Consider the following 15,470-nt stretch of genomic DNA (forward strand, 5'->3'; position numbering starts at 1 on the left):
GTGTGTGTGTTCATTTTTAATGTGAGTTATGGCAATCTATCTTTTCCTACTTTAATAAATTCTTTATTTTTATTGCCACTATTGTTGCCAGTTCATTGTATTTTTACTAATTTCCAACCCTGTATCTACTTAATTGAAAAACATGTGGGCACAATTTCAAGAGGATACAGAATGATGCAAGCCTATGGTACTTGTTGTTGCTGTGGTTTTGAGTCTGAAGACAGGTTTGATGCAGCTTTCCACTGTATCCCGTCTATCCTCTGCAAGCTGCTTCTCTGCATAGCTACTGCAGCTTACATTATTGTGAACATGCTCATTGTAGTCCAGTGCTATAATTTTACTTCCTGCCACCATCACCACTCCCCACTATTACAGCATTAATTATTCTCTAGTACCTCAGGATGTCTCCTATGAACTGATCCTTTATTTTAATCACGTTGTGTAACAAATTTCTTTTCTCATAATTCAGTTCATTACTTCTTTGTTAATTATCTAGTCTGTCTGTCTTTGGCATTATTATGTAGCACTAAATTTCAAAAACTTCTGTTCTCTTCTCATCTGTACTATTTATCATACACACTTCACTCCCCTACCGGATACACTCCAGGTATGCACTTCCAGAAAAGAATTTCTGACATTTTTAAAAAGAATACCTTTCTTACTATTGCCAGTCTGCATTTTGTATCCAATCTATTTTAGCATTGTCAGTTAATTTTTTGCACAAATAGCAAAGCTATCTTCTACTTTTATTGTGTGTTTTTCTAGTCTGAATTCTCCAGTATTAGATGATTTAATTCAGCTATGCTCCATTAATGTTGTTTTACTTTCGTTTATTTGCATGTGATAACATCTTATGAGGACACTACCCCTTACATTCATTCAATATTCCAAGTCCATTGTTGTCCTTTGCAAAACTGTAATACCAACAGCAAATCTTCAAGTTCTTATTTCTTTTCATTGAGCTGAAATATCTTTTGTAATTTTCTGTTTGATTACCTTCACTGCTCAGATAGAACAACATAAGGGATATATTATAACTCTACCTCATTCTCTTCTTGACTATTTCCTCCCATTCTGCTTCCCTCCCCCCCCCCTCCCTCCCCCCAATCGCTAATAACTATAGTCTGGTTTCTGTACAAGTTATAGATAACCTTTCACTCCCTGTATCTTATCCCCACTGCCCTTAGAATTTCATACTGGTTATTCCAGTCACCATTGTCAAAAGCTTTCCTAAATCTACACATGCTACAAACATAGGATTGCCTTTCTTCATTCTATCCTTTGAGATGGGTCTTAGGCTCAGTATTGCCTCATGTGTTCATACATTTCTCTGGAACCCAATGTGATCTCCTAAGGTCAGCATCTACAAGCTTTTACAATTGTCTGTGTTGTTGTTGCTGTTGTGGTCTTTGGTCTGAAGGCTGATTTCATGAAGGTTTCCATGCTGCTCTATCTTGTACAAACTTCTTCAGCTCCGAATAGCTATTGCAACACTACATCTGTGTGAACCTGATCATTGTACTCATCCCTTGGTCTCCCTCTACAGGTTTTACCCCTCCTCCTCCTCCTCCTCCTCCTCCTCCTGCCACACCCACAGCCACCCACCCATGCCAAGCGCGCGCGCACACACACACACACACACACACACACACACACACACTCTCGCTCTTACTTCCCACCATTACCAAACCAACAATTTCTTCGTGCCTCAGGGTGTGTGCTATCAAATTATCCCTTCTTTTAATTAACTTGTGCCATAAATTTCTCTTTTCCCCTAGTTTGATTCAGTACCTCCTGTTTTTTAAACTGTTTAATCAAGCAATAATAAAATAAATTTTCATTATGTCACTGATATCATGTACAGTTGCTATCCCACAGAAATGACCCACTCAAAGCATTAAACAAGGCAATTACATCAGATAATTGCCAACCTCTTATTTGAATGCTGTTTATCTTGTAGACAGCTGCCTCATTGTGTGATTGTACATTTTTTCTCACCTAGCTCCCTGTGTATTTTATATTACTGGTGCCCACTGGGATGTAAGACAGCACAACTTAGCACTGTGTTAGCTCAAGCAAAAATGAAGCAATAGGTATGAGCTCACAGTTGTAAAGCAACAATGGAATGGTCCAAGGCGTTGTTATTTGTAGATGGTGCACTTAAAGAATATTTCATCCATAAGGGACAGCATTATGAGAGCTGCAACTGTTGATAAATAGAGACATCTGTACTCTTCACCAACACCAGTGGTGTAAGTAAACAATTCTCCACCTGAAGATGATGGTGTGAACCATCGAAACATGTAGTGGCAAATTAAACAATTGACCGATGCAGAAACTTTTTAATTAATATGGTGCACTTTACAAATTGGTGCACCCACTCAAGGGTTAATCTTCAGCGTTCTCCTGTAGCACCACATTTCAACAGTTCTATTCTCTCTGCAAGGCTAGAATCCACACTAATACCTTTAGTAATGACCTTCCTAGATGTTAATAATTTCATATTTTACAATTCTTTTTTAGCCAATTTGCCATTTATATCCTCTCTGCTTCAGCCATCATCAGTTACTTTGCTACCCAGTTATCAGACCTCTTCTAGTACCTTTAGCATCTCATGTCCTAAAGTAATTCCTTTCCACATCACCTGATTTAATTCAACTACACCTACTTCTACTTTTGTTGCTCTTCATCTTATAAACTCTTCTCAAGACTCTATCTGTGCCATTCAGTTGCTCTTCCCAGTCCTTTGTTGGCTGTGACAGAATTACAGTGTCATTGACAAACATCAAAGCTTTATTTCTTCCCCTTGAACTTTAATTCCCTCTTTAAATTTCTCCTTGATTTCCTTTACTGCTTGCTCAATATATATACCGAATAATGTCAGAGATAAGCTATAACCCTGTGTCATTCATTTCTTAAGCACTGTTTCCCTGTCGTATCCTTTGATTCTTATAACTGTAGTCTCATTTCTGTACATGTTGTGTATAATCTTTTGCTTCCCATATTTTACCCCCGCTACCTTCGTAAGCATCTCCCATGAACCATATACCTTGACGTTGGTGGAGAGGCGTCCATGCCTCAGTGATACAGACAGCCACACTGTAGCTGCAACCACAACGGAGGGGTATGTGTTGAGAGGCCAAACAAGTGTGTGGTTTCTGAAGAGGGGCAGCAGGCTTTGCAGTAGTTGCAGGAGTAACAGTCTGGATGATTGACTGATCTGCCTTTGTAACATCAACCAAAATGGCCTTGCTGTGCTGGTATTGGGAATGGCTGAAAGCAAGGGGAAACTACAGCCATAATTCTTCCTGAGGGCATGCAGCTCTTCTGTATTGTTAAATGATGATGGCATCATCTTACATAAAATATTCCGGAGATAAAATAGTCCCCCATTCAGATCTCAGGGCGGGGACCACTCAGGAGGACATCATCATCAGGAGAAACAAAAGTGGCGTTCTATGCATCAGAGCATGGAATGTCAGATATCTTAATTGGGCAGATGATTTAGAAAATTGAAAAAGCGAAATGGATAGGTTAAAGTTAGTTACAGTGGGAATTAGTGAAGTTCGGTGGCAAGAGGAGCAGGACTTCCGGTCAGGTTCTACTGTATCTTCCTTCGTCGTCGGCGTTGTTGTTGTTGCCGTGAGGCACCGTTATACCAAGTGGAAAGGCGTGTTGATATTAAAGCGTGAGATATGGTAACCTTAAGTCATTGACAACACACAACGGTCACGGTAGCACCCGATTCCAGAATAGCTGCAGCTACGAACTACCCCCTCTTGACCAGGTCCCCAAAACTTAACTCGTAACGAGATCCCTTCGAAGCAAATTGTCATAAAGATCATCTATAAAGGCTTCGTACAGTGATAAGAAATGTTACAGTTTATGGAATAACAACAGATACAACGAAACTGTCTTGTTTCTTCTGTTTTATGTAACGTAACTTTGTTCACAATTTTATTTCGCATTCACTACTCATTCACACTCTGATGTGGAGTATATGCGAGTGTCTGAACCCTAACTCCCTAGTTCCATCAAAACCCTTTGATGAACAGCTTTGGTTGCTTGACACCAACAGTCAATGATAATGATACAGTATTTTGTAATTGTCTCTTCTAGTTTAGCCACCGCCCTCCACGAATGTTTGTTAGGCATAAGACAATTACACACTTTTCTCTCCGGTCCGCTATTATTAAGAGTTTGCATAAAAGTTAACGTTTTTCTCCTTTTTATAAATTGGAGCCAGCTCTCTGCGATATAATTTAAAAAAATTGTCTCAATACCGTGTCCCTCGTGAGATGCGTGTAGATTTATCCCGGAATTGACCGCCCTGTATGTGTACTCAATTTAATGACCATACTTTGCTATCTGTAATTTCGTGTAACTAAATGTCCTTTTGTTACTCTGATTGTATACCTTAGTTATTTAAAACTCGCCCCTATATTTTTTTCACACAGCACAATTAGCACTTCTTTACTTGTTTATTTCTAAGAGTAAACGAAAAAATGACGCCGTGTCATCGGCTTCGTCAGTATAAAGCAAAACACCTCAGTATGCCCAATTTTCCGTTTTCATATAGGATCGACTACCTTACTCATTAATTTACTACATATTATTTCCAATGCCTCCCCCCCCCCCCCCCCCCCCCCCCTCCATGAACCATGGACCTTCCCGTTGGTGGGGAGGATTGCGTGCCTCAGCGATACAGATAGCCATACCGTAGGTACAACCACAACGGAGGGGTATCTGTTGAGAGGCCAGACAAATGTGTGGTTCCTGAAGAGGAGCAGCAGCCTTTTCAGTAGTTGCAAGGGCAACAGTCTGGATGATTGACTGATCTGGCCTTGTAACAATAACCAAAACGGCCTTGCTGTGCTGGTACTGCGAACGGCTGAAAGCAAGGGGAAACTATGGCCGTAATTTTTCCCGAGGGCATGCAGCTTTACTGTATGATTAAATGATGATGGCACCCTCTTGGGTAAAATATTCCGGAGGTAAAATAGTCCCCCATTCGGATCTCCGGGCGGGGACTACTCAAGAGGATGTCGTTATCAGGAGAAAGAAAACTGGCTTTCTACGGATCGGAGCGTGGAATGTCAGATCCCTTAATCGGGCAGGTAGGTTAGAAAATCTAAAAAGGGAAATGGATAGGTTAAAGTTAGATATAGTGGGAATTAGTGAAGTTTGGTGGCAGGAGGAACAAGACTTCTGGTCAGGTGACTACAGAGTTATAAACACAAAGTCAAATAGGGGTAATGCAGGAGTAGCTTTAATAATGAATAGGAAAATAGGAATGCGGGTAAGCTACTACAAACAGCATAGTGAACGCATTATTGTGGCCAAGATAGATACGAAGCCCACACCTACTACAGTAGTACAAGTTTATATGCCAACTAGCTCTGCAGATGACGAAGAAATTGAAGAAATGTATGATGAAATAAAAGAAATTATTCAGATAGTGAAGGGAGACGAAAATTTAATAGTCATGGGTGACTGGAATTCGAGTGTAGGAAAAGGGAGAGAAGGAAACGTAGTAGGTGAATATGGATTGGGGCTAAGAAATGAAAGAGGAAGCTGCCTGGTAGAATTTTGCACAGAGCACAACTTAATCATAGATAACACTTGGTTTAAGAATCATGATAGAAGGTTGTATACATGGAAGAACCCTGGAGATACTAAAAGGTATCAGATAGATTATATAATGGTAAGACAGAGAATTAGGAACCAGGTTTTAAATTGTAAGACATTTCCAGGGGCAGATGTGGACTCTGACCACAATCTATTGGTTATGACATGTAGATTAAAACTGAAGAAACTGCAAAAAGGTGGGAATTTAAGGAGATGGGACCTGGATAAACTGAAAGAACAAGAGGTTGTACAGAGTTTCAGGGAGAGCATAAGGGAACAATTGACAGGAATGGGGGAAAGAAATACAGTAGAAGAAGAATGGGTAGCTTTGAGGGATGAAGTAGTGAAGGCAGCAGAGGATCAAGTAGGTAAAAAGACGCGGGCTAGTAGAAATCCTTGGGTAACAGAAGAAATATTGAATTTAATTGATGAAAGGAGAAAATATAAAAATGCAGTAAATGAAGCAGGCAAAAAGGAATACAAACGTCTTAAAAATGAGATCGATAGGAAGTGCAAAATGGCTAAGCAGGGATGGCTAGAGGACAAATGTAAGGATGTAGAGGCTTATCTCACTAGGGGTAAGATAGATATTGCCTACAGGAAAATTAAAGAGACCTTTGGAGATAAGAGAACCACTTGTATGAACATCAAGAGCTCAGATGGAAACCCAGTTCTAAGCAAAGAAGGGAAAGCAGAAAGGTGGAAGGAGTATATAGAGGGTCTATACAAGGGCGATGTACCTGAGGACAATATTATGGAAATGGAAGAGGATGTAGATGAAGACGAAATGGGAGATACGATACTGCGTGAAGAGTTTGACAGAGCACTGAAAGACCTGAGTCGAAACAAGGCCCCCAGAATAGACAACATTCCATTAGAACTACTGACGGCCTTGGGAGAGCCAGTCCTGACAAAACTCTACCATCTGGTGAGCAAGATGTATGAAACAGGCGAAATACCCTCAGACTTCAAGAAGAACATAATAATTCCAATCCCAAAGAAAGCAGGTGTTGACAGATGTGAAAATTACCGAACAATCAGTTTAATAAGCCACAGCTGTAAAATACTAACACGAATTCTTTACAGACGAATGGAAAAACTAGTAGAAGCCGACCTCGGGGAAGATCAGTTTGGATTCCATAGAAATACTGGAACACGTGAGGCAATACTGACTTTACGACTTATCTTAGAAGAAAGATTAAGGAAAGGCAAACCTACGGTTCTAGCATTTGTAGACTTAGAGAAAGCTTTTGACAATGTTGACTGGAATACTCTCTTTTAAATTCTAAAGGTGGCAGGGGTAAAATACAGGGAGCGAAAGGCTATTTACAATTTGTACAGAAACCAGATGGCAGTTATAAGAGTCGAGGGACATGAAAGGGAAGCAGTGGTTGGGAAGGGAGTAAGACAGGGTTGTAGCCTCTCCCTGATGTTATTCAATCTGTATATTGAGCAAGCAGTAAAGGAAACAAAAGAAAAATTTGGTGTAGGTATTAAAATCCATGGAGAAGAAATAAAAACTTTGAGGTTCGCCGATGACATTGTAATTCTGTCAGAGACAGCAAAGGACTTGGAAGAGCAGTTGAACGGAATGGATGGTGTCTTGAAGGGAGGATATAAGATGAACATCAACAAAAGCAAAATGGGGATAATGGAATGTAGTCGAAGTAAGTCGGGTGATGTTGAGGGTATTAGATTAGGAAATGAGACAAAGTAGTAAAGGAGTTTTGCTATTTGGGGAGCAATATAACTGATGATGGTCGAAGTAGACAGGATACAAAATGTAGACTGGCAATGGCAAGGAAAGTGTTTCTGAAGAAGAGAAATTTGTTAACATCGAGTATAGATTTAAGTGTCAGGAAGTCATTTCTGAAAGTATTTGTATGGAGTGTAGCCATGTATGGAAGTGAAACATGGACGGTAAATAGTTTGGACAAGAAGAGAATAGAAGCCTTTGAAATGTGGTGCTACAGAAGAATGCTGAAGATTAGATGGTTAGATCACATAACTAATGAGGAAGTATTGAATAGGACTGGGGAGAAGAGAAGTTTGTGGCACAACTTGACCAGAAGAAGGGATCGGTTGGAAGGACATGTTTTGAGGCATCAAGGGATCACCAATTTAGTATTGGAGGGCAGCATGGAGGGTAAAAATCGTAGGGGGATACCAAGAGATGTATATACTAAGCAGATTCAGAAGGATGTAGGTTGCAGTAGGTACTGGGAGATGAAGTAGCTTGCACAGGATAGAGTAACATGGAGAGCTGCATCAAACCAGTCTCGGGACTGAAGACCACAACAACAACAACATTTCCAATAACACTAAACAGGTATCGCCATTATATTTTAATTGTATTCAAAAGCATGTCATTATTATTACGACCGACCAAATCGCAAAGTGTGCATTTTTAACTATAGCTTTACACTCGCCCAGCCTTTATTCATGCAATATTATATATAAATATACAGACAGAACCGAAAGATCGATCTCTCTACCCTAACCAATAGAGGCAAATACGCTATTCAAGTTCCATTACATCTATCTTGACTCGTATTGTTACAAGGTGAACAGAAGGTTAAAAATACAAAATCAAACAGGGGAAATGCAGGAGGGGGTTTAATAATGAATAAAAAAATAGGAATGTGGGTAAACTACTATGAACAGCATACTGAATGCATTATTGTAGCTAAAATAGACACTAAGCCCATACCCTCCACAGTAGTACATGTTTATATGCTAACTAGCTCTGTGGATGAGGAGGAGATTGAGGAAATGTCTGATGAAACAAAAGAAATTATTCAGATAGTTACAGCAGACAAAAATTTAATACTAATGGGGGACTGGAATTCAATAGTAGGAAAAAGAAGAGAAGGAAAAGTAGTAGGTGAATATGGACTGGGGGAAAGGAATGAAAGAGGAAGCCACCTGGTAGAAGTTTGCACAGATCATAATTTAATCATAGCAAGCATTTGGTTTGAAACAAATACTAACAAAGAGATAGAGGGGCTGGCCAGCTCAGTACAGCTGAAAGATACACAAAACAGAACAGAAAATTTACGTTCCTAGCTTTCGGAACTTTGTTCCTTCATGGGAGGGAGAGGGAAAGAAAGGGAAGAAGGGAAAGTGGATTCAGTTACTCACAACCCAGGTTATGAAGCAACAGGGAAAGGGAAAACAGGGAGGGTAGCAAGGATGGAGGCATGGTTGTCAGAGGGAAGCCAAAGATATTCTACTGTAAGTACTGTGCCAGCTTCAACGAAAGAGGATGCATACAGACGTAAAGAGGTATATAGTATAAAGATAAACACAACTATGTAGGATGAAAAGATGCATGAATGGCTAAAGAGGAAAGGGAAAGAGGAGAAGACTGAAGAGTGAATGGGGAGTGAGGTTGTTTAACATAGGTTCAGTCCAGGGGGATGGCGGGGATGAAAGGATGTCTTGGAGTGCAAGTTCCCATCTCCGCAGTTCAGAGGGACTGGTGTTGGGTGGGAGAAGCCAAATGGCACATATGGTGTAGCAGGTTCCTAGGTCCCTAGAATTATGCTGGAGGGCATGTTCTGCTACTGGGTATTGGACATCTCCTAGGCGGAGAGTTCGTCTGTGTCCGTTCATGCGCTCAGCAGTTTAGTTGTTGTCATACCAATGTAAAAGGCTGTGCAGTGCAGGCATGTCAGTTGATAAATGACATGTGTAGTTTCACACGTGGCCCTGCCTTGAATTGTGTATGTTTTACCAGTAGCGGGGTTGGAGTAGGTGGTTGTGGTGGGATGCATGGGGCAGGTTTTGCAGCGGGGGGTCGGTTACAGGGTAAGGAACCACTGGGTAGAGAAGGTAGTCTGGGAATATTGTAGGGTTTAACAAGGATGTTACGGAGGTTAGGGGGGCGACGAAAGGCAACTCTGGGTGGTGTGGGGAGAATTTTGTCAAGGGATGATCTCATTTCAGGGGTTGACTTGAGAAAGTCATATCCCTGGCAGAGTAATTTGTTGATGTATTTGAGGCCAGGATAATATTAAGTGACAAGGGGGATGCTTCTGTGTGGTCTGGGGGTAGGAACATTGTTGTTGGACAGGGGGGAATGTATTGCTCAGGAGAGTTGATGCAGTCCTTCTGCCACATACTCCACATGGTCAAGTACCACAGTTCTAGAACAGTTCCGACCGCCTTCTCAAAGGGATCCTCCTCCCCTCCCCCAAAACCATCCCTTGCAGACATTTCAGGAATTCCTCACATCCAGTGTTGCCTCCCAGTCCTCCTTGAAGAACATCCCGACAACCCCCAACATCACCCCAGCTGAATCCCGTGCCATTAAGGAGCTGAAAACAGACTGCTCTATTGTCACCCTCCCAGTGGATAAAGGCTCTACAACTGTGGTACTTGACCATGTGGAGTATGTGGCAGAAGGACTGCGTCAACTCTCCAACACCTCAACATACAAAGCTGTTACCCAGGATACCATTCCCTCCATCCAGACTGAGCTGCAGAAAATCCTAAAAATCCAGGGTCCCTCACAAGGCCTCACAACAGCTTCCATAGACCTACTCACTCCACTTGAGCCACGTACCCCTACCTTCTACCTATTACCCAAAATCCACAAAGAGAACCATCCTGGCCGTCCCATTGTAGCAGGCTTCAAAGCCCCAACAGAACGTATCTCAGCTCTGGTAGACCAACACCTCCAACCTATCACCCGCAGACTCCCATCCTACATCAAAGACACAAACCACTTCCTAGAATGCTTCAAATCCATTCCCACTCATCTCCCACCTGAAACCTTTCTTGTCACCATAGATGCTACATCCCTTTACACAAACATCCCACATACCCATGGTCTCTCTGCCCTTGAACACTACCTCTCCCAATGCCCACCCGAAGATCTTCCAAAAACCTCGTTCCTTATCACACTTACCAACTTGATCCTCACCCATAATTACTTCACTTTTGAAGGCCAGACCTACAAACAAATCAGGGGAACAGCTATGCGAACCAGGATGGCTCCGTCCTATGCCAACCTCTTCATGGGCCACATGGAGGAGGCTTTCCTGAAGACCCAACAGCTGCTTCCCCTGGCCTGGTATAGGTTTATAGATGACATCTTTGTGGTCTGGACTCATCGTGAAGAAACACTCCTTAATTTCCTCCATAACCTCAACTCCTTTTTGAATCTGAATTTCACCTGGTCCTTCTCCAAAACCCAGGCCACCTTCCTGGATGTTGACCTTCATCTTGTTGAAGCTCACATCCACACCTCTGTCCATATCAAACACACAAACAAACTACAGTACCTTCACTTTGATAGCTGCCATCCATTCCACATCAAACGCTCCCTTCCCTACAGCCTAGGTATTCGTGACAAACGTATCTGCTCCAGTGATGAATTTACACCAATAACCTGACCAGTGCTTTCCTCTCCCGCAACTATCCTGCAGACCTTGTCCACAAACAGATCTCCCGAGCAATACATTCCTCCCCATCCAACAACAATGTTCCTACCCCCAGACCACACAGAAGCATCCCCCTTATCACCCAATATTATCCTGGCGTCGAATACATCAACAAATTACTCCGCCAGGGATATGACTTTCTCAAGTCAACCCCTGAAATGAGATCATCCCTTGACAAAATTCTCCCCACACCACCCAGAGTTGCCTTTCGTCGCCCCCCAAACCTCCGTAACATCCTTGTCAAGCCCCACAATATTCCCAGACTACCTTCTCTACCCAGCGGTTCCTACCCCTGTAACCGAACCCGCTGCAAAACCTGCCCCATGCATCCCCCCACAACCACTTACTCCAGCCCTGCTACTGGTAAAACATACACAATTCAAGGCAGGGCCACATGTGAAACAACACATGTCATTTATCAGCTGACATGCCTGCATTGCACAGCCTTTTACATCGGTATGACAACAACTAAACTGGCTGAGCGCATGAACGGACACAGACAAACTGTCCACCTAGGAGATGTCCAATACCCAGTAGCAGAGCATGCCCTCCAGCATAATTCTAGGGACCTAGGAACCTGCTACACTGTATGTGCCATTTGGCTTCTCCCGCCCAATACCAGTCCCTCTGAACTGTGGAGATGGGAACTTGCAGTCCAACACATCCTTTCATCCCGCCATCCCCCCTGGACTGAACCTATGTTAAACAACCTCACTCCCATTCACTCTTCAGTCTTCTCCTCTTTCCCTTTCCTCTTTAGCCATTCACGCATCTTTTCATCCTACATAGTTGTGTTTATCTCTATACTATATACCTCTTTACATCTGTATGCATCCTCTTTCATTTGAAGCTGGCACAGTACTTACAGTAGAATATCTTTGGCTTCCCTCTGACAACCATGCCTTCATCCTTGCTACCCTCCCTGTTTTCCTTTCCCTGTTGCTTCATAACCTGGGTTGTAAGTAACTGAATCCACTTTCCCTTCTTCCCTTTCTTTCCCCTCTCCCCTACCTGATGAAGGTAAAAAGTTCTGAAAGCTAGGAACGTAAATTTTCTGTTCTGTTTTGTGTATCTTTCGGATGTACTGAGCTGAGATAAGTACTGGCCAGCCCCTCTATCTCTTTGTTAGTATTTGTTTCACATCTTTATATGAGATTTTCCATTAATCACTTTCAAACACTTGGTTTAAGAATCTTGAAAGAAGGTTGTTTACATGGAAGAGACCTGGAGACACCGGAAGGTTTCAGATTGATTATATAATAAAGGTAAAACAGAGGTTTTGAAACAAGACTCTAAATTGTAAAACATTTCCAGGAGCAGATGTGAATTCTGCTCACAATTTATTGATTATAAACTGCAGATTAAAATTAAAGAAACTGCAAAAAGGCAGGTATTTAAAGGGATTGGACATGGATAAACTGAAAGAGCCAGAGGTTGTAGAGAGTTTCAGAGGGAGTGTCAGGAAATGATTCACAAGAATAAGGGAATGGAATACAGTAGAAGAAGAATTGGTAGCTTTGAGAGATGAAATACTGAAGGCAGTAGAGTATCAAGCAGGTAAAAAGATGAGGGCTTGTAGAAATCGTTGGGTAACACAAGAGATATTGAATTTAATTGCTGAAAGGAAAAAATATAAATATTGCAATAAATGAAGCAGTCAAAATGGGAAATAAAAATGTCTAAAAAATGAGGTCAACAGGAAGTGAAAAACAACTAAACAGGAATGGCTAGAGTACAAATGTAAGGATTTAGAAGCGTATATCATTAGAGGTAAGATAGATGCTGTCTACAGGGAAATTAAAGACCTGGAGAAAAGAGAACCACCTATATGAATATCAAGAGCTCAGATGGAAAACCAGTCCTAAGCAAAGAAAGAAAAGCAGAAAGATGGATGGAGTATATAGAGTATCTGTACAAGGGAGATGTATTTGAGGGCAGTATTTTGGAAATGGAAAAGGATGTAGTTGAAGAGGAGAAGGGAGATCTGATACTGTGTGAAAAATTTGACAAAGCACTGAAAGACTAAAGTCGAAACAAGGTCGTAGGAGTAGACAACATTCCGTTAGAGCTACTTATAGCCTTGGGAGAGCCAGCCGTGACAAAAACTCTTCCATCTGGTGAGCAAGATGTATGAGACAGGCAAAATACCCTCAGACTTCAAGAAGAATATAACAATTCCAATTTCAAAGAAATCAGGTGCGTGGCAGGTGTGAAAATTACTGAAATATCAGTTTAATAAGTCATGGTTGCAAATTAATAACACGAATCCTATACAGAAGAATAAAAAAACTGGTAGAAGCCAACCTCAGGGAAGGTCAGTTTGGATTCCGGAGAAATGTAGGAAAACGCAAGACAACACTGATCCAACAACTTCTCATAGAAGATAGGCTAAGGAAAGGGAAATCTAAATGTGGCAGGGGTAAAATACAGGGAGCAAAAGGCTGTTTAAATTTATACAGAAACCAGAAGGCAGTTATAAGAGTCAAGGGGTACAAAAGGGAAGCAGTCATTGAGAAGCGAGTGAGACAGGGTTGTAGCCTATCTCTGATGTTATTCAATCTGTTTATTGAGTAAGCAGTAAAGGAAACAAAAGAAAAATTTTGAGTACAAATTAAAGTCCAAGGAGAAGAAATAAAAACTTTGAGGTTTGTCAATGACATTGTAATTCTGTCAGAGACAGTAAAGGACTTGGAGGAGCAGTTGAACAGAATGGACAGTGTCTTGAAAGGAGGATATAAGATGAACTTCAACAAAAGCAAAATGAGGATAATGGAATGTAGTTGAATTAAATTAGATGATGCTGAGGGAATCAGCTTAGGAAATGAGACACTTAAAGTAGAAGATGAGTTTTGCTATTTGGGAAGCAAATTAACTGATGATTGAAGTAGGAAGGATATAAAATGTAGACTGGCAATGGCAAGGAAAGCATTTCTGAAGAAGAGAATTTTAACATCAAGTACAATAGATTTAAGTGTCAGGAAGTCCTTTCTGAAAGTATTTACATGGAGTGTAGCCATGTATGGAAGTGAAACATGGACAATAAACAATATAGGCAAGAAATGTGCTGATACAGAAGAATTCTGAAGATTGGTTGGGTAAATCATGTAACTAATGAGGAGGTATGAATAGAATTTGTGAGAAAAGAAATTTGTGGTGCAAACTCAATAGAACAAGAAATCTGTTGTTAGAATACAGTCTGAGACAGCAAAGGATCACCAATTTAGTACTGGAGGGAAGTGTCGTGGGGGATTAAAAATCGTAGAGGGAGATCAAAACAGAATACAGGAAGGATGTAGGCATCAGTAGTTATTTGGAGATGAAGAGGCTTACACAGGATAGAGTAGCATGGAGAGCTGCATCAAACCAGCCTTTGGACTGAATACCATAACAGTCACCACCTTCAGAATTTCAAAGACTGTATTCAATTTAACATTGTCTAAAGCTTTCCCAAAATCTACAAATGGGACAAACAGAGGTTTGCCTTTCTTCATCATATCTTTTAGGATGAATCATCGGGTCAGTACTGCATCACATGTTCCTTCATTACACCAGAATGCAAACTGGTCTTCCTCAATACCAACTGCTGCCTTCTTCTGTAAATAATGCATGCCAGTATTTTGCAACAAAACTTATTTAATTGGTGATTCTGTAGTATTCACTCCTTTCAGAACCTCCCTTCTTTGGAATTAGCATTACTAGGTTCTTCCTGGGGTCTGCAGGTATTTCACCTCTCTCATATATTTCACATACCAGAGGAATAGTTTTGTCATGACTGGTTGTCCCAAGGATCTCAGTGATTGTGAGGGACCTTGTTTCATCTTAGGTCTCTCTGTTCTCTGTCATATTTTTCTTGCAGTGTCATGTCTCATTCACATTGCCCCCTCTGGCATTTTTTTAGAACTAGAATTATTAGTCTTCTTGAACCCTGTCTCATATTTATTGCATACCACTTGAAGTAGTTTCATCATGGTTGATTCTCCAAGAAACTCAGTAATTCTGAGGGAATGTCATCTACCTGTGTACCTTGTTTCCACTTAGAACTTTCAGTGCTCTATCAAATTATTCTTGCAGTATCATATGTTCCATATTATCTTCACATACTTCCTCTTGTATTTCGATAATATTGTCTTTGAGTATTTTTTTGTATAGCTTTTCTATATATTCCTTCCAACTCTCAGCTTTCCCTTCTTTGCTTCTGTGCTCTTGATATTCATACAGGTGCTTCTCTTTTCTCGAAACATTTCTTTAATTTGCGTACAAGCAGCATCTATCTTTTCCATTCGTTCTTTTACAGCTTTGAATTCCTCCTTTAGACATTCCAGCTTTGCCTTTTTGCACTTCCTATCATCCATTTTGATCAAAAACCAAGCAGTTGCTTCTGTTTGTTTATTGCAT

General features: G+C 41.0%; 1 protein-coding gene across 2 annotated transcripts in view; it reads left to right on the forward strand.

Moving 5' to 3' along the window:
• Window positions 1-15,470, forward strand: part of LOC126190979 (adenylyltransferase and sulfurtransferase MOCS3) — a 183,515-nt gene that overhangs the window by 59,149 nt on the left and 108,896 nt on the right. The window lies entirely within an intron of this gene.

This window comes from Schistocerca cancellata, chromosome 6, assembly GCF_023864275.1.
Source record: "Schistocerca cancellata isolate TAMUIC-IGC-003103 chromosome 6, iqSchCanc2.1, whole genome shotgun sequence".
Classification (NCBI taxonomy): domain Eukaryota; kingdom Metazoa; phylum Arthropoda; class Insecta; order Orthoptera; family Acrididae; genus Schistocerca; species Schistocerca cancellata.